The sequence below is a fragment of the Melozone crissalis genome, unplaced genomic scaffold (assembly GCF_028551555.1).
Source record: "Melozone crissalis strain CALT ecotype California unplaced genomic scaffold, PUWL_Pcris_2 ptg000218l_1, whole genome shotgun sequence".
In the NCBI taxonomy this organism is placed as follows: Eukaryota; Metazoa; Chordata; class Aves; order Passeriformes; family Passerellidae; genus Melozone; species Melozone crissalis.
In genome coordinates this window covers 1,488,181-1,510,313 of record NW_026535981.1, presented here as the reverse complement: position 1 = coordinate 1,510,313, position 22,133 = coordinate 1,488,181, and positions in this window count along the sequence as shown.

The window sequence follows — 22,133 nt, the reverse complement described above, 5'->3', positions numbered from 1 at the left end:
GTACAGTAACAGTTTTAGACAAAGACAAAAGAAAAGGCAATTCTGTGAGATATAAAAACAATTAAGATGTTGACTAATATGATATTTATTTGAGCTTCAGAAAGATTGGGCAATTCCCTGAAGCTCAAAGCATGAAACCAGTCAGCTGAAGGGCACTTGAATGACCAGAAAGCATTGGGAGGAGTGTTGAGGGTTTTTTGCAGGACAATGGACATATGCAACATGTGCACAATCCAGCCTTCATAGAAACTGAGTAAGGTCACTATGCCCTCAAAGGACATCAAAGAAGAAGAACATGCTCAGCAGCAGATGGTTCTGGATGCAAAGGCAGATAAGAAAACTGCAGCGAGATGCATGAAGAAGAAAGACTAACTAAAATTAACTGAAATGTCAAAATGCATGCATAAAAAGGATTTAACCAATCATGTATTAGCTTGAGGTGTGAACAATAGAGAACAGTATAAATATGGCTTGCTTTTTGTAATAAATTGGTTTCACTTGATCATATTGATCATGGCGTGATGTCCCGTTAATGATCCTCCGCACCTAGGGACCAGAAATGCATGCAAGCCTTCACTCCAAGAGACATTATGAATTCAAAAAACATGGCCATTAACTGCTTTATACAAACATAGAGTAATGGCAACCAAAATGCACTCAGACCTGGGTTTTTTCAACTCTCTCTCAAGCCTCATGTGTTGGGCACCAAATTTTGTCCTGGTTTAGGGCAAATTTGGGAGAAAACTTCCAAAGGGGCCCCTCCAGAAAGCAAACCCACACGGCCCCTCCCCCTAACTGGGTTGGGAAGGATTCCTTGGAGAGAAGCGGAAAGAACGTGTTTATTTAACAGGCAAAGCACCCCCCAGCACACAAAATGAACAATACTGGATGACACCACTCTTTCACCACTCTGAAAAACATGACAAATTCAGAAAGTCTCTCTTGGGGGTGGTCGCTCTGTTATCAGTCCCTCCGGCGCTGGGGCAGCTGCTGCAGCCACAAAGTGCAAACTCTCGGTGTTCCCAGGTCCCCGTCCGGAGCAGGTTTGAGTGGTTCCAAAAACGGGAAAGGAGAAACAGTCCGGGGAAAAATTCAGACTGCTTAGCTAAACTAACTAATGAGCAGAAGCAAAAAGCAGAAGCAAGAGCAAAGCAAAAAGCCAAGCAAAAAGCAAAAGCAACATCATGTACTGCCCTGTCTGTTTGTCCCACCAGCCGTGGGGGAGCAGCTGATAATAAAACCAAAACAAAACTTCACTCTTCAGAGCCAGCCTTGAAGGCACAGAACATAATATCCAGCATAAACAGAACAGACAACTGGGGATACAAGCATCATAACGTCACCTTAGGACAGCAAAGTTATTCCAAACTGCCCCCCAGCAGCCCCCTCCTCACCCATGCCATCTGCTGGGGCTGTGCCAGCTTCAGGAGATCCCTCCAGGGCCTGCATTACCTGTGTGAAAAATGCATATTGTATGACTGGCTTTTCACAAATATTAACATGAATATTATATGTGTTGTGTTAGAAAGTTATGTTGTACTAATTTTCTTACGTAGTGTCTTAAATCTAGTTTTATTGTATAACATAATGTTAAAATAGAAACCATGCTATGTGAGATACTTTTTTAAAGAGAGGACTCGCAGCGAGATGGCAGCCACAGGACACCTAAATCTTTCAGAGAAAGAGAATTTATTGCTCTCTTATCAGAACAAACAAACTTCTTCCTGCCTGCTCAGCCATGAAGGCGCTGTCAGGATTCAGAGGGAGAAGGTGACACTGACCAGACAGAATCCTGTGTTTGAATGGAATTTATGCATCATATATGAGATGTATGAATATGCAACAGGTTATTGTTTTTAAGGGTTAATCCTCTGTTAACCTGTGTCCTTTTTTGGGCTTATTTTGCCCAGGAAAAGGTACTTGGACATCCATAACTCTTTGTTCTTATTGTCTCGTATTGTCCTAAAACTTAATTGTCCAAATTTTTATTAGCCAAATTATATTAGTCTTTTTATAACAATTTAATTACTATTAAACTTTGAGAATTTTAAAAACAAGTGATTGGTATTTTTCACACAGTGCCCAACACACAATATCCCACGTACCGATGTTTCTTGGGGAGCCATTTACAAAACGGGGGGGGTTACAGGATGTGAAAAACACCAATCACTTGTTTTTTAAAATTTTTAAAGTAATAAAATGGTTATAAAAATAGCAATATAATTAGAGTAATAATAATTTGGGTAATTTGGATTAATATTTGCGAAAAGTCAATAATAAAATACGCATTTTTCCCACAGGAGGACTGGGCTCCCCGTTACTCCCTGCACAGGCGGGACCCCCCCCTTCCCCTCAGAGCTCTCCCGCGCTGAGGGGCCGCTGCCGCTTCCCGCCCTTCGCGCCCGCCCTCAGCGGCCGCCGGGAGCCGGGGCCGCCCCGGCCGCCCATTTATCGGAGCCATGGAGAAGGAAAACCGCTTTAAATTGTTCATGCCGCCGCGCCTGAGCGCTGGGCAGGTGTCTGCGGGTAGATCCCAGGTGAGCGCTCGGCCGCGGGGCCGCTGAGGGCGGCCCATACCACCCCCCCGCCCCCCTGCCGCCCCCTCGGGCTGCGCTGCTCTGGAGGCCGCGGCTGAGGAGGGGACGGGGGGAAAGCGCAGGGGCCCTTCCCCGGGGACAGTGCTGGGCCCGGGGAGTGCCCCGGTAGAGCCCCGAGCTGGAGCACACACACACCTGCCCCTTGCCCCGGGCTGGAGCATACACACACCTGCCCCTTGCCCTGGCACAGCCCCGGGCTGGAGCACACACACACCTGCCCCTTGCATTGGGCACAGCCCCGGGCTGGAGCACTCACACACCTGCCCCTTGCCCCGGGCTGGAGCACACACACACCTGCCCCTGCATGGGCCGTGACAGCTCCTGCACTGGACTAATTTCTGTGCATATGCCTAGAGTGGCGTATGTACAGACATATTCGGTTTGAATTTCAAAGACTTTTGTTGTTGTTTTCTGTCAGAACTGAAGGGAATCATCTTCTCGAGCATCCGCTCTGTGCTGTAAGTCCGTGTTTGATGTGGGTAATTCAGCCCAGAGAGCGAGCAGGGCTCTATCGCCAGCCGGGGTCTGTGTACAAATCACCAATGGGATGGAACTGCTGAGGAACTGCCTTGAGCTGTTTTATTTTCCAGCATCAGTCTCACTACATGGTTATAACAATGGGAAGATGCCAGCAGCTCACATCCCAGGCAGCAGACAAAGAACTTAATGTTACAACTTACTTTAAAAGTTTTTTGACCAATCACACAAAGCAAAAGCAGATTGATGGTAATTCTATCCAACCACTATAAGCACACGTACCTTTGGTTAAAACAATGCTTTCTTATTTTGAAAACAATACCTGCTTGTAAGCCCTAAAACACAATGCACAGAGCTCCATTATAAAGCTTAGAACTTCCTAATATCTCGCTAGATAAACTTTTCTGTAACTTAGGGTGTTATTAGTTATTCTAGCCAAGCGTTAATACACAGACCATTGTTCTATTTGTCCTTACTTTTCTACTTTTTACATAATTTTTCTGCTGACCAATCTCATGGCTGCTGCTTGGCTCTAATCACAGTTCTGCTGTCTCTGAGGCTGCCTTTTGCAGCTTTCCCAAACCCCTCTGATTTTATGGATTCCCACAGCTCCACTCAGATGCTCACACTGGTGTTGGTGTCTTGGTCTCACCAGATCAGGTGTGCAGTGAAAATGTTCTGTCCCCACACTGAATTATGGGAATTCAACAAGTTATTTTTTCATGTCGAAGCTCCTTATGAAATATGTTGAGATTCAAATGGGATATTCTGACAGCAGATGAGTTAGCTGTTTACAGGATGAACTTCTGTGACTTCAAAACCTTGTAAAAGGTTATTTTCATGCTGAAACATAATCAGATATGGTTTAGAAGTGCCCTTGGAAGTAAAGCAAAAAAGAAATATCAACTACTGGTCTTCAAAAAAGTAATTTGTCTCCTTGAGTCCTTTGCCATGCAGCAGTGCCCAGACAGGCAGGAGCTGCTGAGTTCCCTGCATTGAAAGCTCCCCTTTGGCCACAGTCTATAAATCAAACTGCAGGACACCAACAGTTTGATAAACCACTGGGAAGTAAGAAGTGAGTTCCAAAGCCATTACCAATACCTTGGGCTTTGAAAATTGTAGGCAGCTGTTTTATTAATGACAAATTCTATTTTCACATCAACTGTAGGGATTTTTTTTCCTGGATTTTATAATTCTTTCTTTGCAAATCTACCCATAAGAAACTAATTTTTAAATTTGTGCAGGGTTTTAAGAGATGCTCAGATGATGACTTTAAGCTGCCATTGGATGTGTCGAGCCGTGGCGAAATCACTGATTCAGGTATGATTGGAATATTTGCCACGCACCTTCTTTAGATTTTTATAGATGGTCAAGTTTTAGTTTTCATGAGCTGTCTCACAGTTTCATACCTGTAACTGTTAAATACAGTTTCACTGTTACTTTTTTTAGAAATACATTGATCAAAATCTCTTCATGTTTCAGATACAATTTCACAGCAAGTGAAACTTTGCTCTGAAGTAGATGAAGAGGTCAGCTAAGTATCAACTCTGCACATCTCATTCCTTGGGGTCTTTTGAATTTGTTCCCAAACAGTGCCTAAAGCATTATTCAGTAGATATTTCAGGGCTAAAGGGAGTAGTCAAAAGGGAATAATGTTTTCTGTCTCCTGTTGAAAGCTGAATCACTTAGAGGAGATTTTTGTGATTTAGTGAACATGCTTGGAAACAAATCTTTAAAAATTAGGGTGATAGCAATATTGTTGTTGTTTTTTCTTTATTTGAAGTGCCTGTGTAGTCTAAGAGCTTTAATTAGAATAAGATTTAAACATTTAAGTATCCTTGTGGAACTGCTTCTGAATATTCTGTTGAGGGGCAGAAGGGTTGAAGTCAGAGTATTCTTTGGAAAACTGAAGTAGATTATCCTAATTGCCTTGTCTGGCTTTATTTTATCTGTAAAACAATGAATTCAGTGGTTTCCTCAAGCACTGGATTCTTTTCACAATGTCTTTACCAGCAGATCTCTGCTTTGGCACAACTCAGTACAGCTCATTTTTTTTGCAATAGCTTCTATACTTTGCAGCTACAAAACACTGTTTGCTACCACAAAATAAAACACATTTCTTGTGCTCTCCCTGCTGATTTTCATATCCCTGACAATTTTTAGACTTTTTTAATCCTAAGCTATTAAAGTACCATCAGGACTGTAACAAAACTGTGGTGCAGCCAGAACAAGGATGGTGTTTGGGGCTGTTGTAAGTGAACCAAAGGGCCCTTGGGGCTTGTGTGTTGCTCTCCCTGCCTCGACCACTGGGCCAGCCCTGCTTGTAGGGCACTTTCAAGGTGTCCTAAGGGCACAAGGGTGGTAGTTTTCCTTCCTGCTCTGTGTGTGAGCAGAGAACTGCTGGGACACTTGGATATTTATAAATCCCTGGTTCCAGATGGGATCCATGCCAGGGTGATAAGAGAGCTGGCAGATGAGCTTGCCAAGCCTCTCTCCATCATTTATGAGGAGTTGTGGCTCACTGTGAGGTTCCAGGTGATTGGACACTGGCCAGTGTGACACCCATATACAAAAAAGGTAGGAAGGAGGATCCTGGTCATTCCAGGCCACTCAGCCTGGCCTCAGTAGCAGGTGAGATAATGGAGCAGTTCACACTGAGTGCTATCACACAGCACTCACAGCATGGCCAGGCTATCAGACCCAGCCAGCAGGGCTTTACCAAGGGTGGGTCATGTCTGACCAACCTGGGCTCCTTCTGTGAGCAGGTGACCACCTGGTGCATGCAGGAAAGGCTGTGGGTGTTGTGTGTCTGGGCTCCAGCAAGGCCTTTGGCACTGTCTCCCACAGCACACTCCTGGAGAAGCTGCAGCCATGGCTGGGACAGAAGCACTCTGTGCTGGGCTCAGAACTGGCTGGATGGGCCCAGAGAGTGATGGTGAACGGTGCCGCATCCAGCTGGCAGCCAGGCACCAGTGCTGTCCCTCAGGGCTGTACTGGGACCAGTTCTGTTTCATATTTTTATAGACGACATGGATGAGGGCATCGAGTCCTTCATCAGTAAATTTGCAGAGGACACTAAGCTAGGAGCTTGTGTTGACCTCTTGGAAGGAAGGAGGGCTCTGCAGAGAGACTTAGATCAGTTGGATGGATGGGCAGAGTCCAGCAGCATGAAGTTTAATCAGTCCAAGTGCTGAGTTCCATATTTGGGCCACAAAAATCCCCTACAACGTTCCAAGCTGGGGACAGTGTGTCTGGACAGTGCTCAGGCAGAAAGGGCCCTGGGGGTGCTGGTGACAGCCGGTTGAACATGAGCCAGCAGTGTGCCCTGGTGGCCAAGAAGGCCAATGGCATCCTGGCCTGGATCAGGAATGGTGTGGCCAGCAGGAGCAGAGAGCTCATTCTGCCCCTGTACTGGGCACTGCTGGGGCTGCACCTTGAGTGCTGTGTCCAGCTCTGGCCCCTCAGTTTAGGAAGGACGTTGAGATGCTGGAGCACATCCAGAGGAGGGCAGCAAGGCTGCTGAGGGATTTGGAACACAAGCCCTGTGAGGAACGTTTGAAGGAGCTGGGGCTGTTTAGCCTGGAGAAGAGGAGGCTCAGGGGTGACCTTATTGCTCTCTACAGCTTCCTGCAGGGAGGTTGGAGCCAGGTGGGGTCGGTCTCTTCCACAGGACAGAAATGACAGAACCAGAGGACACAGTCTCAAGCTACATCAGGGGAGGGATAGGTTGGATATTAGGAAAAAAATTTTCACCAAAAGAATAATAAAGCACTGGAATGCTCTTCCCATGGAGTTGGTAGAATCACCATCTCTGGATGTGTTTAAAAAAAGACTGGACATGGCACTTGGTGCTATAGCTGAGGTGTTAGGGCATAGGTTGGACTTGATGATCTGAGAGGTCTCTTCCAACCTCATTATTCTGTGATTCTGTGATTTGTGTGTGTTCATGGCAATATCACAGGTACTCCTGGGCAAAGTCTCTGAAGCTGCCTTTACTTAACTCAGCAGTGTCTGTCAGAAGGAGAGGACAGAAATGGGGTGAAGAACCTGCTAGAAGGAATTTTGTCTTCACTGATAATTCTGGCAAAACTTTTATTGATTTTGCTGGCCTGCAGTTATCCATGTCTTTAAGCCCATCTATTTGGTGATGTCTGAAGGGGGTTTGGGATATTTCATGTTATTTGTTTCTCCTATGTGCTCTGTAATGCCTTTTGCTACATACATAGAGGATGCAGAAAGATTTAAACTTGGGCTCCTGATCATATCTAAGATTATATCACCATCTGTGGAAAAAATATTACTCTTGTGATGTTTCTAAGAGATAAATATGTTAACTACAGCAGTCTTAATTAGATAGTATTTGAGATTAAATTGTGGAACCTGTTTTAATAGAATCCAGAAACAATGAATGAATTGTTCTCAAAACTCTACAAAGAGGCTGAGAAGATCAAGCAGTGGAAACTGACTGTGGAATCAGAACTAAACCAGAAAGAAAGAAAACTCCAAGAGAATAGAAAGATTATTGAAGCACAGAATAAAGCCATTCAAGAACTGCAGGCCAGTATTGTATAGTGTACATTGAATAGATGAAGTTCAGTGCTTCCTGATTCAGTCTGACACTATGTAAATATTAAAGACTGTTGCAGTTTGGTTTGTGCCTTGAGAAAATGATTATTTTGAGAAGTTGCAGGCACCTGTCCTGTGTGAGGGTGGATATGAAGAATATACCTGTAAGTGTCTCTTTTGCTGGTAAATTATTGTTCATTAATAATTACATCTTTCATGCAAAAGATGACTCAGCATGTAATACCAGATAAAACAGACTTCTGTCTACTGATGCCCCAAATTACTTTTTCATGAGGAATTTGAGAAGCCAAAGTGCATTTCTAATAGATTTTTCAATAACAGTGTCTCTTTGCATTTGTTCCCTATGAAATCAGTTTGAAAATGAAAAACTTCATTTGAAACTGGAAGATGAGATATGTGAAAATAAAGATCTCTTGAAAGAGTAAGTAATAGAACCAAGTATATATTTTTTGTGGTGGAAATAATCAGTTTCCATGTGGGCAGTTTTATGTAGCTGTTAAATTTTGAAGGTCATTTCCATTGTTGCTCCTTAGGTACACAAAACACTGTGCACTCCTGTGCAAACATGATATTTTACCCTCCCTTAGAGCTGCTGCTTTGAGGCATCTGTGTAATCTGCTCAAGGAAACTTGCACTCGCTTCACAGAGAAGACCAGCAAATGTAAATGCTTTTTTAGTTTTTATTTATCAGAGTAAAAGTGCTTCTGGCTTGCTCTAAATTCACAAACAGAAGAAAGAAGAAGAAATTTCTTGTGCTGTTCAGAGAAGTTCTCCAGTTGAGATCGACTGGATGTGGCTCTCAGAATGAGAAGTGAATTTTAAGTGGCTCACAAAATTGGAAGTGAAGCCCCAGGTCTAACAGACTTGTGGTTTGTAGTGCTAAATGGAGAGGGCTTTTGAAGGCAGTGAAATTGTTTGCTGCAAGGTTGCCAGCCTGGGAGCTCTTTGGGTGCCCAAACAGTGCTCCAGGTTTGAGGCAGTGCCCACAGCCCCGACTGGCACTGGCAGCCACTGCAGAGCAGGGCAGGGCTCCTCAAGGCTGCTCAGCCCATTGAAGCTTTGCAGTCCCAGCCACACTCTGGGAATATATTCAGACATAAGAAGTGACACTTCATGCCTGGTTTTAGGCAGTAGAATCTACTCTAAATCCCCAGCACTCTGGAACAAATTTCCAGAGCTGACATTTCCTGTTTTCAGCCATCACACATTTGTGGGGGAAAAAAGTCTTAACCCCAAGGTATAATGAATAACTGGAATTCTTCTCATGAAACTGAACAAGCCAAGACAGCTGGATAACTTCATGAAGTTTAAAGCCTTGAGGTTTTAAAATATGTTCTTGATTGGAAATCCTACTTCATATGCAATTTAGAATCGTTATTATAATAATTAGAATTTTACTAACTTGATCCTGGATACTTAAGTGTCTGTTTCTTTTTAGCCTTAATTCTAGAAACACTTGTATATAGTTGTACTGTTCTTTTTTGATAGCTGTTTCTTTTACTGTTCTCTTTTTAATTGTTTTCTTAGGAAAAAATAGTATCAATTACAAAAGTGAAAGGAAAGAAGGAAAATATGGACATGGAGTGTTGCAATTTTATAATGACAGCTCTGTGGTTATAGGTATCTGCGGATAGGAAGAAATTCAGTGCTAAACCCTAGATTACAGTTTATAAATACTAACAGGTTTGATACATTATTATTCAACAGCATTGATACTATAATAAATAATATGGTCATATAAACTGATCCAGAATTACACTTGTCACAGAAAAAAAATATCTTAGGAAGGAAATTTAAAAGCTGAGCTTGCTTAATGTTTCAATGAAATACACATTTTCCCTAGATTCTGTAACTTTTGCACAATGTTTCATAATGACTTATTTAATAAGAATGGAGCTGATAATTCCTTTTTTAATTCATTATGCTGATTAAATACAATGACTTGGACAGCTGGCATTCTTGTTCAAAAGAAAAACTTTCTCATATGTTCTTGCTTTGATAGATGAACAGGAAAAGGAAGCAACAATACAATTGTATGAGGGACTTCACTGCAACATAGAAGTAAGTGACCAAGCTTGATGAAAGGAATGTGAGCTATGTGAGCTGAGCCGAGTTCCATGTTTTTGTTGGGATACTGTTTGTATCCATCATGTGTGGGTATCATGTCATGTGTGAGCAGGAAGTTGGGTTTTCAATCCCTTTTCAAGAATTATTTTTGTGTTCTATCAAACACATTCAATGGAGAAGGTGCAGCAGTGTGTGGGATGTAGATCCCTGTGATCTGTGTGATGTGTGCTTAGTGCTGGGTCACTGCCACAGCTTCTGGCTTCTCTTTGGGCTCTGTTTCACCTCCCTGCTGGTTCCTCAGAATGGCTGAGGTGGGCAGCAGCCCCTGGAGAAGTTCCAGGGTTTCCAGTATTGAACTTCAAATATTAAATTTTGTTTTTAGAGAATGACAGTGGCATTTGAAGAGCTTCGTGTGCAAGCAGAGAACGACAGATTGGAAATGAGTTTCAAATGTGAGAATTCTGTTTATTGAGTTTATGCAGCTGGCTCAGTTGCTCAGTTTAGTACTTCATAGCTTGTGTTACACAAGCAGTGTCAGGGCAGCAGGATGTGAAGTGCTGGAATGGTGAGCAGCTCACACTGAGACACTGGGACCCTTCTTTTACTCATGCTGCCTTTGGTCACTGCCTGGCCCCTTCTGTTGCTGTTCCACTGGGCCAAATCTGGAACTTTATTTTTCAAACAGTCACTCAAAATTGAAGTTTTGTCTGTGAAGTACATTCTAGAGATCAATACTTATTTCCCATAGTTTGTTGAATTAAATTATAATGCACTAGTGTATAGCTACAGAAACTTTAGCTAAATGCTCTCTCCCTGTGTGTATAGCCTGCTATGTTCCTGTTTCATTTTCACATGCTCTTTTCTGTTTGTATTTTGATTATAAAATCAAACATTGCCTCAACAATTACTCTTGGGAAACAAATGGTACAGCTGTACAATTCCAAGCAATCTTAAACTGGAAGTTGTATTGAACTTGGAGTATATTTCAGCTAGAATGTTAACTATGGATGTTACTGTATCTCCAAAGTAAAAGAAGAAGCAGAAAAACTGGACAAGTTTGAAAAAGAATGCAAACTGGAAGTCAGTCAAAAGGAAAAGCAGGTTTGCTCATTTTCCATCCAATATGTAGAGCTTTATTTGGAACTAAAGGGGCAATGCAAGAGCCAAGAAGTCTTTCTGGGTTTAGTGATGTTTCAGTACCTTTAGTCTACTGGAATTCATGGTTTGATTTTGAATTGAGAACTTTTTTGTTTAGAGTAATGTGACTTGATCAATATTTAGCTAAGATTATATCTAGCAAATATTTTCTATCTGTCTGTCTATCTATCTATATCTATCTATCTATCTATCTATCTATCTATCTATCTAATTAACTTGAATGACAGCAAAATGTCTGCTTATCATACCTGGGTACAAATGAAAATTAATATCTGTCCCTTTTCCAGACTTCATGATGATATTTCTTGCATTTTTCTAGATTTCAGCTCTTACCATACAGAGAGATGAAAAAGATGATGTCATAAAAGACGTCAGGGCTCAGCTGCAGATGTCACAAAATAAGACTGCTGACTTAATGGAAGCAAAATGTAAGAGTTCTGCCTACTGTGTTTAAATGTAATTGTTTATTGAATTTATATGTAATTGTTTATGATTGTTTATTTATTATATGTAATTGTTTATAGAAGCATAGAAAACAGGGCCATGATAGTCTCATTCTGTTGCTGGTTGGCAAAAGAATTTTGGGGCCTTGAAGGCCTTATTTTTGTTTGGAACAGGAGCTGCTCATGTGGGAGCAGGACTGGCAGGGCAGTTTTTAGGGTGAGTCAAGCAGTGAGAGCTTTTGAAAATTGCAAGGGGAAAAAAGGGTTGCTTCAGTTTTGCAAATTTAGTCAGGCAGATGTCACTGAGGAAACTTACTTTTCAGAACTTGATTTTCAGCATTTTTAAGCCATCTGTATTCAAATTTTATGTATTATTTTATAGTATTTGATGTCAGTACTGTTGGTCTTTGTTAAATTCTTTAAATGTATGTAATTTTCCATTTTTGTCAGCATTTTTTAGTAAATATTCTATTTTTAAAATATAAACCTCTTTTTTTGTTTAGTACATAAGGAAGAAATGTTAAAGGAATCCCAGGGAAGTAAAGAACATTTGAGGGCAGAGCTGGAAGAGGCTCAAATTTCATTGCAAAAGGCAGAGGTACCTCTTGCTTATAGTTTTACAGTAGAAATAGACTAGATGAGTATTTGCATAAATAATTATGGATACTTTAGACATGAAACAGCTGTAGCTGTTTGTTGCAAAACATGTTTAGAAATGATATCATGTTTTGAAGGTTATTCAAAAGAACTTGGAAACTGAATTCCATACTACAGTGAAAACATTAATTCAGGTTACTGGAGAAAAGGAAGAGCAGGAGGAAGAATGTAAAAAAATGAAGGCTTTGCTTGCAGCCCTGACAGAGGAGTTTGAGACTTCTGTTGCCAATTTGAAAAGCTTGCTGCAAGAAGAGCAAAATAGGTAAATTAAAGAGTTTAAATTCCAAGAGTGATCTTACAGGTTGCAGTCTATGACAAAACCAAGAATAATTGGAAATGAAGCTGAAATTTGGAGGTTTTTTCCCCACAGTGGTCTAAATGCAGAGTATTTAATGTATTTTTTTTTGTTTGTGATAGTTGATGCTGTATAAAAAGTAAATGCCCCCTCCAACTTTCATAATTCTGTCTTAAAGAAATACAGATTTCTGTAGGTATATATTTGTTTACTTTTATGTCTGCTGTTCTGAGGTTTTAAAAGTGAAATTTGATATGTGTTGCAGGCAGATATCTCATCTGCCTGTTGAAAGGTAAATGTTCTTAAAGTGCTTGTGGTAAGACTTTGTCTTATTGTCCTGTAAGTTTCAAATGCAATGTTTTGTACTCCATATTTGGGATTTTTAATTTACCATTTTCTTAGATTAAAGAAATCTGAAGATGATTCAAAGCTGCTTATCTTGGAGCTCCAGAATAAATCTGCTGAACTGGGTAAGGCTTGTACAAAGGCAGAAAATGAGCTAGGCAGTAATAAAAATGTTTTCTGCTGTTGTCTGGAAATGGACTGTCTCTGGTAGTTGGGAAATGATTTTACAGTACCTGTACCTGTCAGGAATGCCTGGATTTATTTTTACTCAGCTGATCCCTTTTCTTTGGGGGTCATTGGTGCTGGCAGCAGCCAAAGGGCAGTGCTGTGCACAGCTCCAATAGTCAGACCATTCATGCATGAATTCCTCTGGAGCTAATTTTGGTTTGCAGCTCAGAGCAGCAGCACTGCAGGTGCCAGGAGTGACTTGTGCAGCAGAGATAAAACCCTCCCATGGAGGCTTCTGTGACCCTCCTCATGCTGGAAGTGGAATGATGCTGGCAGGGGTTGTCTTTAAATATCATCAATTTGATACCCTGTAGTTTCTAGGGATGTGCTCCTTAGTCCCCAGAGTAAGAGCTCTGCCTTGCTGTTGAGAACTTGCAAAAAATACCAGAATTGTGGATGTGCACATAGAAACCATCTGGAAGTTAGTAACAACTGGTTTCCTTTCTCAGCATATCCATCTGATACCTTCAGCAGTTCAGATTTTTTTTTCTGGAACAATGCAGGTGCATCAATACTTGGAGAATACTCCAGTCTTACAGTCCATGGTTTATTTGAAGTTATAATTGTGGACAACATAATAGGCTCTAAATTTTATTTAAGATAAATATTTAGTTTCTCTTCAGATATAGATTTGCTAATGTCTGAATCATTTTTTCAAGTCTACATTTAGATTAAGTCATAAATTAGCTTTTCAGTTTCTTAACTTAATCCAACAAGTTTTGAGAACTGGGTATTGCAAAAGGGGAAATGTTTTATACTGCCTGCTAAATATGAAAAATTATTCTTGTTCCATTAATTTTACATTCCATGTACTGTAGAAGAGATGACTAAAGTAAAATGTGATAAAGAGGTGCAACTTGAAGAGCTGTCAGAAACTCTGGTAAATATTCGTTTTGTTAATCTCATGGCATTTGCTCTTCATATGAAATTCCTCTTGCTTTGTATCTTAAATGCCATAAATAAACTCCATCTAGTCAACCTTAACATTTCTACTAAACTTTCTCACACACAATTTCAGTGTTTTCTTTGAAGAACTTCTTTATTGCCTCTGTTTTTTCTTGTCTCCTGTGCTTTTGGTTTTTCTTGTCTCCTGTGCTTTTGGTTTTCCTTCTCAAGGTTTTTGGTTATTTCCTTCTTTGTTCATGCCCATTCAAATGCCACTCCCTCTGGATATAAATGCCACTCCCTCTGTGAACCCTGCTGTGCTGTGACACAGGCCCATTTTCTGTCACAGAAATCTAAGCTATATGAAATACACTCTTAACAGAGGTTTATTTTCATTGTGATTTAAATTTACAAACCTAACAAGAATCCATATCAACTAAAGTTAAGAGAGTGTGAAATCAGGTGTGCATTTTACTGTGTCTGCTTGTTGTTATAATCTGTGCATTGAGTGTTCTGAACTGAGTTTCACTCATTTTCTAAAATGGGAAAATTGGAGGACTTTTACTGAAGAAGAATCTTGAGGCTACTGTAGAAAATATGCAGAGAGAGAAAAATGTGGAGAGAGAAATGAAAATGCGCTCCAAATGAGAGAGGTCTGAAGCAAGGCAATAGTAACATGTTTTTAGAAATAGTGAAGTTACACATCATGACTTGGATACAAGTTTATACATAAGAAACAGCACCCAGAGCAGGGTCCCACCCTAATTTTGCAGCCCAGGTAATGAAACTCACAGCAGAGGACAGACATGAACAGCACTGGTGTCGCAGTTCACTATCTCACACCACTTCCAGATCCCAGCAGAGATTGGAAAGATCCAATCTGGATAATCCATGACATGGATGTTGTTTGGTTCTTCTGAAAGCCTTGTGCTCTTAGCTCACGTCTGATAACCTCCACCAGTTGGAGTTTGCACATGGATACTCAGAACTCTTCCTTTTCATTTTGCAGAAAGAATTCCAGGATTTGAAAGCACAGCTGACAAGTACAGCTGACAAGGAACAAGATTATTTAAAGCAGCTTGTGACTCTGAAAACAGATCTTGAACAAGAGGGGTATGACCATTTTGAAAATATAATATTGAATTAGTTTTGGTGTAATATAGAAGTTGCTTTAATCCACAGTGAAATGAACTACGATTGTTTTCTAATGAAAGTTTTGAACCATATATGTGACATTAATTATATACTTACATTTCTAAATTCCATTTTCTCTATTTGTATGTATTCTATGGCATATGTAGTTGCTCCATGTCTCTCTGACTTATTTAACAGGAAGAGAAAGTTTTTGAATTCATTGTTAATCTTGCTTTGAACTACATCACCTTCACTAACCATTATATTTATATAAAAGTTGACTCTGATTCTCTTTCCTTCTTCTGTCACCTTTTTACATCTCTCTGACTCTGCTGCAAAGCTTATATTTGTAGATAAAGGCCTGGACTTCTTTCAGCATGGAATAACACTTGATAATGGGCATGTTTAATTTAAAAGGAAATTTCAAAATGCATCTTCTTATTCCTCTTGGCCATTTGTTTGAAATTAGGTTAAAGAATGAACAACTAACAGTGTATCTCAGTAAGCTTTCACTAGAGAAAGAACAAACAGCACAAGAGGAAAATGCTGTGGCTGCAGAACTCCAGAAGCTGCAAGAACAACAAGAGGCAAGTTGTAAACTTCCAGCTTCCTTCAAAGGACAATACTCAATTTGACAAATTACTCAGTTTTACAAATTAGACGATGAGCTGCAACATGATTTGGGTCTGTAGAGTACCTGAGCTATTTTTTGTGTGTGAGTTGGAAAGGAAGAGTATTTACACTTCGGAACAAGGCAGGTCAGTGTGCTTTGGATGTCTTTGAATTGTTTAAGAAGTCACTTTGAATTTTATTTCTTTGCTGACACATGGGTCTTTGTTTAGGATAGTAAGAAAAAAGAAGAAAACACAAAGCAGTTAGTTGAAATCCTAGAAGAGGCAAATAGCCAGCTAAGGCAAGCGAAAACAAATATTAATAACTTATATTGTTAAAGGAAGTAGACTGAAATAGTTGTGTTCAAATGCTGCTTTCTGGGATTTTTTGAATAATGTTTTTCTAGATTACATAGCTAAACAGAAACTATTCAGAATTTCTGTTGGACAAGTAGAAATTTTCTCAGATTAGAAATACCAATTGCTGCAGGAACAATGTTTGCCATCATTTTGTATTCCATAGTAGGAGCTGTCTTGTTTTGCATTAGACATCTCAGGTGTGAAGGAAATTCAAATGGAAGCTGAAGGTTATGGATTAAATGTGACAAGGCAAAACTGGATCAGAGTTACTCTCTGTATCCCCAGTTCAATAGACAGGCAGCTCCCATGTTTCACAGCTGCATTGCAATAGTCCAGGTCAGGATGTATCTTCCTTGGGTTCCTGGAACATCTTTTCCTACTTAAAAGAAGTATGGACAGTTCACATATTGACTTACTGGGCATGTGGCTGCATTTTAAGAACATTTTCATTGAGCAGCTTATGAAGTTCCCATCAACATTAGCAGCTCTTTTTAGAAAATAAAATATGGGTTTGTTAGAAGTACTGAAAATAAGTTAAAGACATTAAGTAAATATTTACTAATGCTTGTTAATTTGGCACTTAGAAATGAACTGGAGTCTTTGAAGGAGAAAATGGCAAAGAAAGGTGAAGAGATGAAAAGTACACTGGATGAAAGAGAAGAAAATGTATGTCATGTGTCATGAAAATATCTCACAGAACCTGTAGGACAGCATTCAATGTAAAATCTTTGTTGGGGTTTTTTCTGCAAGTCTCTGCCTGGGGGATGTGATCTCTGCCAGAGGTTTCTTCTTTCCCAGCTGCTGCCAGCTGTGCCATGGTGTGTCCACATGTGAGCCCTGGTATTTCAAAAGACAAGCACAGTCACTGGGATGTTCACTCTAAAAGAGTGAAACATCTTAAAGATTTGTTTGTTTTCAGACAAACAGAGAACCTGCTTTTCTGTTTTTTCATATACCCACTCAGTGATGGATGGGCTCTGGATTAGCTTATAATATGTAGTGTGAGTTTTAGCTTAAATATATTCAAGCATTTTTACTTTCTTTCTATTGGTTCAAAGCAACCTGGGATTTTTAGCTTTAGAATGGATTTCAGAATTTCATTGTAAAAGTCAAAGATCTACAATTGCAATTTCAGGTTAAGAGTATTGAAAATTAAATTTCAAGAAAGGAAAAGCCATTGAAGATTCTAGAAAATAACTGGGAAAATTCATTTTTTCATGGATGTAGGGAACTTCATACAAGTGCATTTTTTAAATTGTGAAGATCCTGGTTTTGTTTTTTTTTTCTTCTTCCTTCTTAACTCTATAACCACTAAGGAACTGGTTCACTGCTATAAATTAACGTCTTGTGGGACTTTATGGCTAAAACTCTGATCACTCTAACATGTCAGCTGGTGTTTCAGTCCCATTGGAACAAACCAGACTGGTGCAAGTGCAGGTTTGAGAACATTTTCAGGAATTGCTCACATAGGGAGTCATTTGTAGAACTTACTCATTCATGTCTGAAATATTTCTTTCAGATGAATAATTTAAAGAGACAGGTGGAAAATAAAACTAAATGCATTGAAGAGTTGCAGCAAGAGGTGTGTAGAGATTTTAATTTCACAAATACATAAACACATCATACTTTGGGTTGCCTTTTCAGCAGGTTTGTGTCTGCTGTGATGTCTTTAGATACACCTATGTAATTTAAAAATTCTCCTTTCTTATCCTAACCCTGAGCAAATTAGGGAGTCGTCTTAGGGATCACTTGATTTGTTAAATGAGCCTTAATTTGAAAAAAACAATTGCAAAAATAATATCTTTAATAAACTTCTACTCTTTTTCATTTAGTGCACAGAGTTATTTATGTACTTGTATGAGTATCTCAGTTCCACTAGGATAAAAAAATTCTGCACTGGCACAAACTGTAGTAACTTCACTGTAAAAATAAATAACTTGTATTTTTGGTCATGACATCTTCACACCTTCTGCCAGCAGCATCTTAGTTTTAATTCCCATTCTGCACCCCATTTGTTATTCCCTGCTGCTGCTCAGGAGGAGCCTTTCTTAAGGTCATGAAGAAACAGTAATTATCACAGAAATTAGCTGAACGTTCATTTGTTTTAAGAATTATTCTGGAACCTGAGCTGCACAACAGAGAGTTATTTGCCTGATGAAAGCTGGAATTTCTTGATGCAGTTAAACCATGACATAATTCTATGAACTTATTAAGGTACAGTGTTTGTTTTGTTTTATTTCAACAGAATAAGGTGCTGAAAAAGAAAATGACTGCAGAAAGCAAGAAAAGCAATACTTATGAAGGGAAGGTAGGTTTAAATAACATCATGTAGAAGATGAGGTGAGTGTTTTTAACTTCCAGTGTAAATAATGATAATACTTGTTAAATACATTCTGAACTGGTTTTTGGATCTGGAATACAGACTTTGCAGGAATGAGCTCATAGTTTTTAGAAGATGCTTCCATTTGTAATCATTGGGCACTGACTATTGGACATTTAAGAGATGGATTCACATTGCAATTAATGATGTTTCCAATCTGTTCCTTTTTTTTCTTTTGTTGATAGTGGACTGAACAGGGCTCAGCAACCTCATTGTAACAGAAAAGCATTTAAAAGAAATATATATATATATATATATATAAACATATTACTCTTTTTAGGCTGTTCTTTAAATGTGTTCTGCAGTGGCAATCCCTCTGATGGGAATATTGTGTCCAGCTTTGGGTAATGCACTTGAAGAAAAGTGGACTTTTTTGAGGATATTCATATGATAAACTTAAAAGGGAAAAACTGTAATCAAAATGCACAGCTGAGAGGAAAATGTACCATAAAACCTGTGAAAATCTGATACAGATTTACAAGAGAGGGAATAAAATCTCCATCTGTATTTGGTTTTTTTCCAAGGCATTCACAGCATTTAAGGTGACTGCTTAGGGTAGTCTTCCCCACTCTGCTGTTGCCATTGTTCCTTTGAGTATTTTCTAACTCACTTCAGGCAAAAGTTCAACTCTTTATTAAAAACAAAAGCTGAACTTTATATAGGAAACACTTGAATCATATACCTGAAAAGTAACAGTGTTTGTGCTCAAAAATAAGAGGTAAGAAAAAATCATTAACATAGTAATTCCTAAACAAATAACAGCAGCAATTCTGCTTTCTCCAAAGGTGAATAAATTGCAGTTAGAGATGGAAAATATGAACAAGCAACATAAGGAAGAAGTTGACATCTATCAAAAAGACATAGAAACAAGAAAAGTAAATGAAAATAAACTTTGTGAAGAGGTGAGAGGTGTTAATTTTTATGCAATTTATTTTTTTAAATTTAAAATGTTTTTATGAAGCTTTATTGGCAGGATCCTTGCTTATATTTCAGTCTTATCAACATAAATGGAACTTGTTGTGAATCCTTGTGAGCAAAGCTTTAGTACATTAGGTGCTGAAGTTGAAGTATTTGAATGTGTCTTTGAAAATAAGAACTCCATTAAAACTTCTTTCTTTCAAGATGTAGTTCAAAGAAATTCCACCTTTGGTATAAAGTCAGCACAGTTAAATTAGATTATAACTTCTCCCACATTAGAATTTTTCTGCCCACACTTTTTTTATGGCAATGCTAAGAAATGTTAGGACAGAGTGCTTGAAATGGCATTTTGGTTTGCAGTGAGCTTGCCTGCCATGGCTGTACCTTTGATCTTGCCCATTTTAACAATCTGCAGAAAAGATGAGGGATTTGAAAGGGATCTTAAAAGCAAATAAAGCCCAAGTGGGACTGCAAACTTTGCACCCACAGGGGGAAGAAGAAATTAAGATTTAAAAGAAATGTATTGTTATGTTGATGAATGAAATGCAATTCATTACTGACAGGTAGAAAATATGAGGTTGCTTTGTGATGAAACTGCAATGATACAGAGAGAAACTAATGCCAGATGTCAGCACAAGATAACTGAGATGATGGCACTGATGGAAAAGCACAAGGTCAGAGATTTTCCTGCTTGCTGTGGTTTGCAATGTGTGATACCATGTCAATACCATGTTTATAACTTGTGACACCACGTTAATGACCTTTCAAAAGCAGAAACAGGCCTGAGTCCGGGAAAAGGAAGCTGAACACATGCTGGACTTTGCATCATCTAAAATCACATTCATGTGAAGATTATGAACACATTCCTATGGGCAGATAAATTCCATTCATCTAAACTTCTGGGATTTTTAGATTTTTTTCAATTCAGGCTTCCTTTGATACCATGTGAATATTTTTCAGTATCAGTTTGGTTCTTTCTCTGAGATTACTTAGTGACTGTCAGCAGTTTAGCCTGACACATTTTAGTTTACCTTTCTATTCCTCTATTTTGCAATATCTTTAGCAGATACATTAATAAAGATTGCCCAGCTGGCTCTTAGTGCTGAGCACATATTGCTGCACAGAAATAAAGCACTCTCTGCCAGTCCACAAAATAATACTTGAATTGAGCATTTCCTGTTTTACAGTTTCTGCAGAAGCATCAATGAACCTTTTCTTTATGAATCTTAAGAGCCTGGTTTGAAAAATGATGTTTTAAGACTGGATAACTCTATAATTGTAACATTTAGTTACATGTTTTGAGTTTGTTGTTGGTTTGGTTTTTTTACCACAGAATGAATATGATAAAATGGTTGAAGAAAAAGATGCAGAGTTTAAAGTATATAAAATAAAACGGCAAAAGCAGTTCTCATCAGAATGAGCCCTGGTAAGGAGCACTTTCCAATGGTCAGTAATTCAGTGAAGGGGCTGATGTCCTTGTGTAGGGGTTTTATACTGGCTAAGTGCAGGCACACACAAAAAAAACATTCACTCATTTTTCTCTGCTGTAGTTGAGCAGAGGAGGGGAAAGAAAAATTCAAGTTGAGATAAAGATTAGGAGAAAAACACTTTGAGGGTAAAGCAGATTCAAACTTAAATGGTATCAAAAAATTATTACTAATAGAATTAAAAGTGAGTAATGAGAATTAAAATAAACCTTTAAAACACCTTTTTTCCCAATCCCTCCCTCTTGCCCACCCACAGCACAGAGAGACAAAAGATGTGATCTTCAGTCAGTTTGTGACTTCTCAAAATCTTTTTTCAGTTTGCTTAGAGAATTCCTTTTCCTGCTGTGCTCTGGGGTCTTTCCCACCAGAGACAGTTCTCTGGGAACTTTTCCAGTGTGGTTTGAATTTTTACCAGTAGCAGTCCCACCCAACCTGCTGCAACAGATCTTATTCTGGGCGCTAAAAACTCAAAATGTTTCTAAAAATAAATTGGAGTAGCAGAGTGCTTGTGTCTGCTCTTCCAGATACTGTGTCATCGTCTGACTCCCCACTTTGAATAGGAAACTTTTGTTTTAAATATTTAGATTGTGCCCCCTCACCCCTGCTCTCCCAAGGGTTTTAAGGTATTACCTTGAACACTTCTGATCAAGTACCTGTTTCTTACAGTGCTTCAGTCTTTTTTAAACAAGCTAAAGCAAAGCTTCAAGTATAGGGCTGAAAAGCAAATAGAATTATCTTGTGTATCTAATGAGTGTCCCTGTTAATTACTGTCTCACTTGGGACTGCTTTCCTTTTTCTGGGCTGTGCATAGTTAACCCTGTTCTTTATTTAATGGTTGGTAGGAAGATGAGCTGTCATGTTTGAAAAGGGAACTGTCCTCCCTTAAGGAACAACTGAGAGCAGAAATGGAAGAAAAGGTGGAGTTTTTTATTCACTGAGCAGTGGGGGTGAGAGGTGTGGCCTGGGCTTGTGCTGTGGGAGGAGTTGGGTAAGAAATGAAACTGAACAGAAAAACAGTGACTTTGGAATGCTGGGGTTGTGCTAAATCTGGTCATAGATTTGTGTGAACTTTGTAACAGTCTGTGATTATAGATTATATATAAATAAACAAACAACAAAACAAAACTCTTCTTTATTTTAGTTAATTTTAACTAGTTAAGCAAAAAAGTTCCCTAAACTGTAGGATTTTTCAGTGACTTTTAAATGCTGAGGTTGTGCTAAATCTGGTCATATTTTTGTGTGAACTTTGTACAGTCTGTGATTATAGACTGTGCTCTGTAATCACACCAAGAAGATTTTTAACAACTGAATTCAAATCAATATTTCCTTGCTGTCACAAAACTCTTTTGTAGGAGAATCTTGTCAAAGAGCACTCTGGCAGTAAGATTCCTGAAAGTGAAAAGAAGCACAAGGTAACTTTAACTTTTTAATTGCTTTTAGAATTTGGTAGTGTTATATGTGTAGAATCAATTGAAGTGCCATGAGAATTTATTTGCATTCAGCA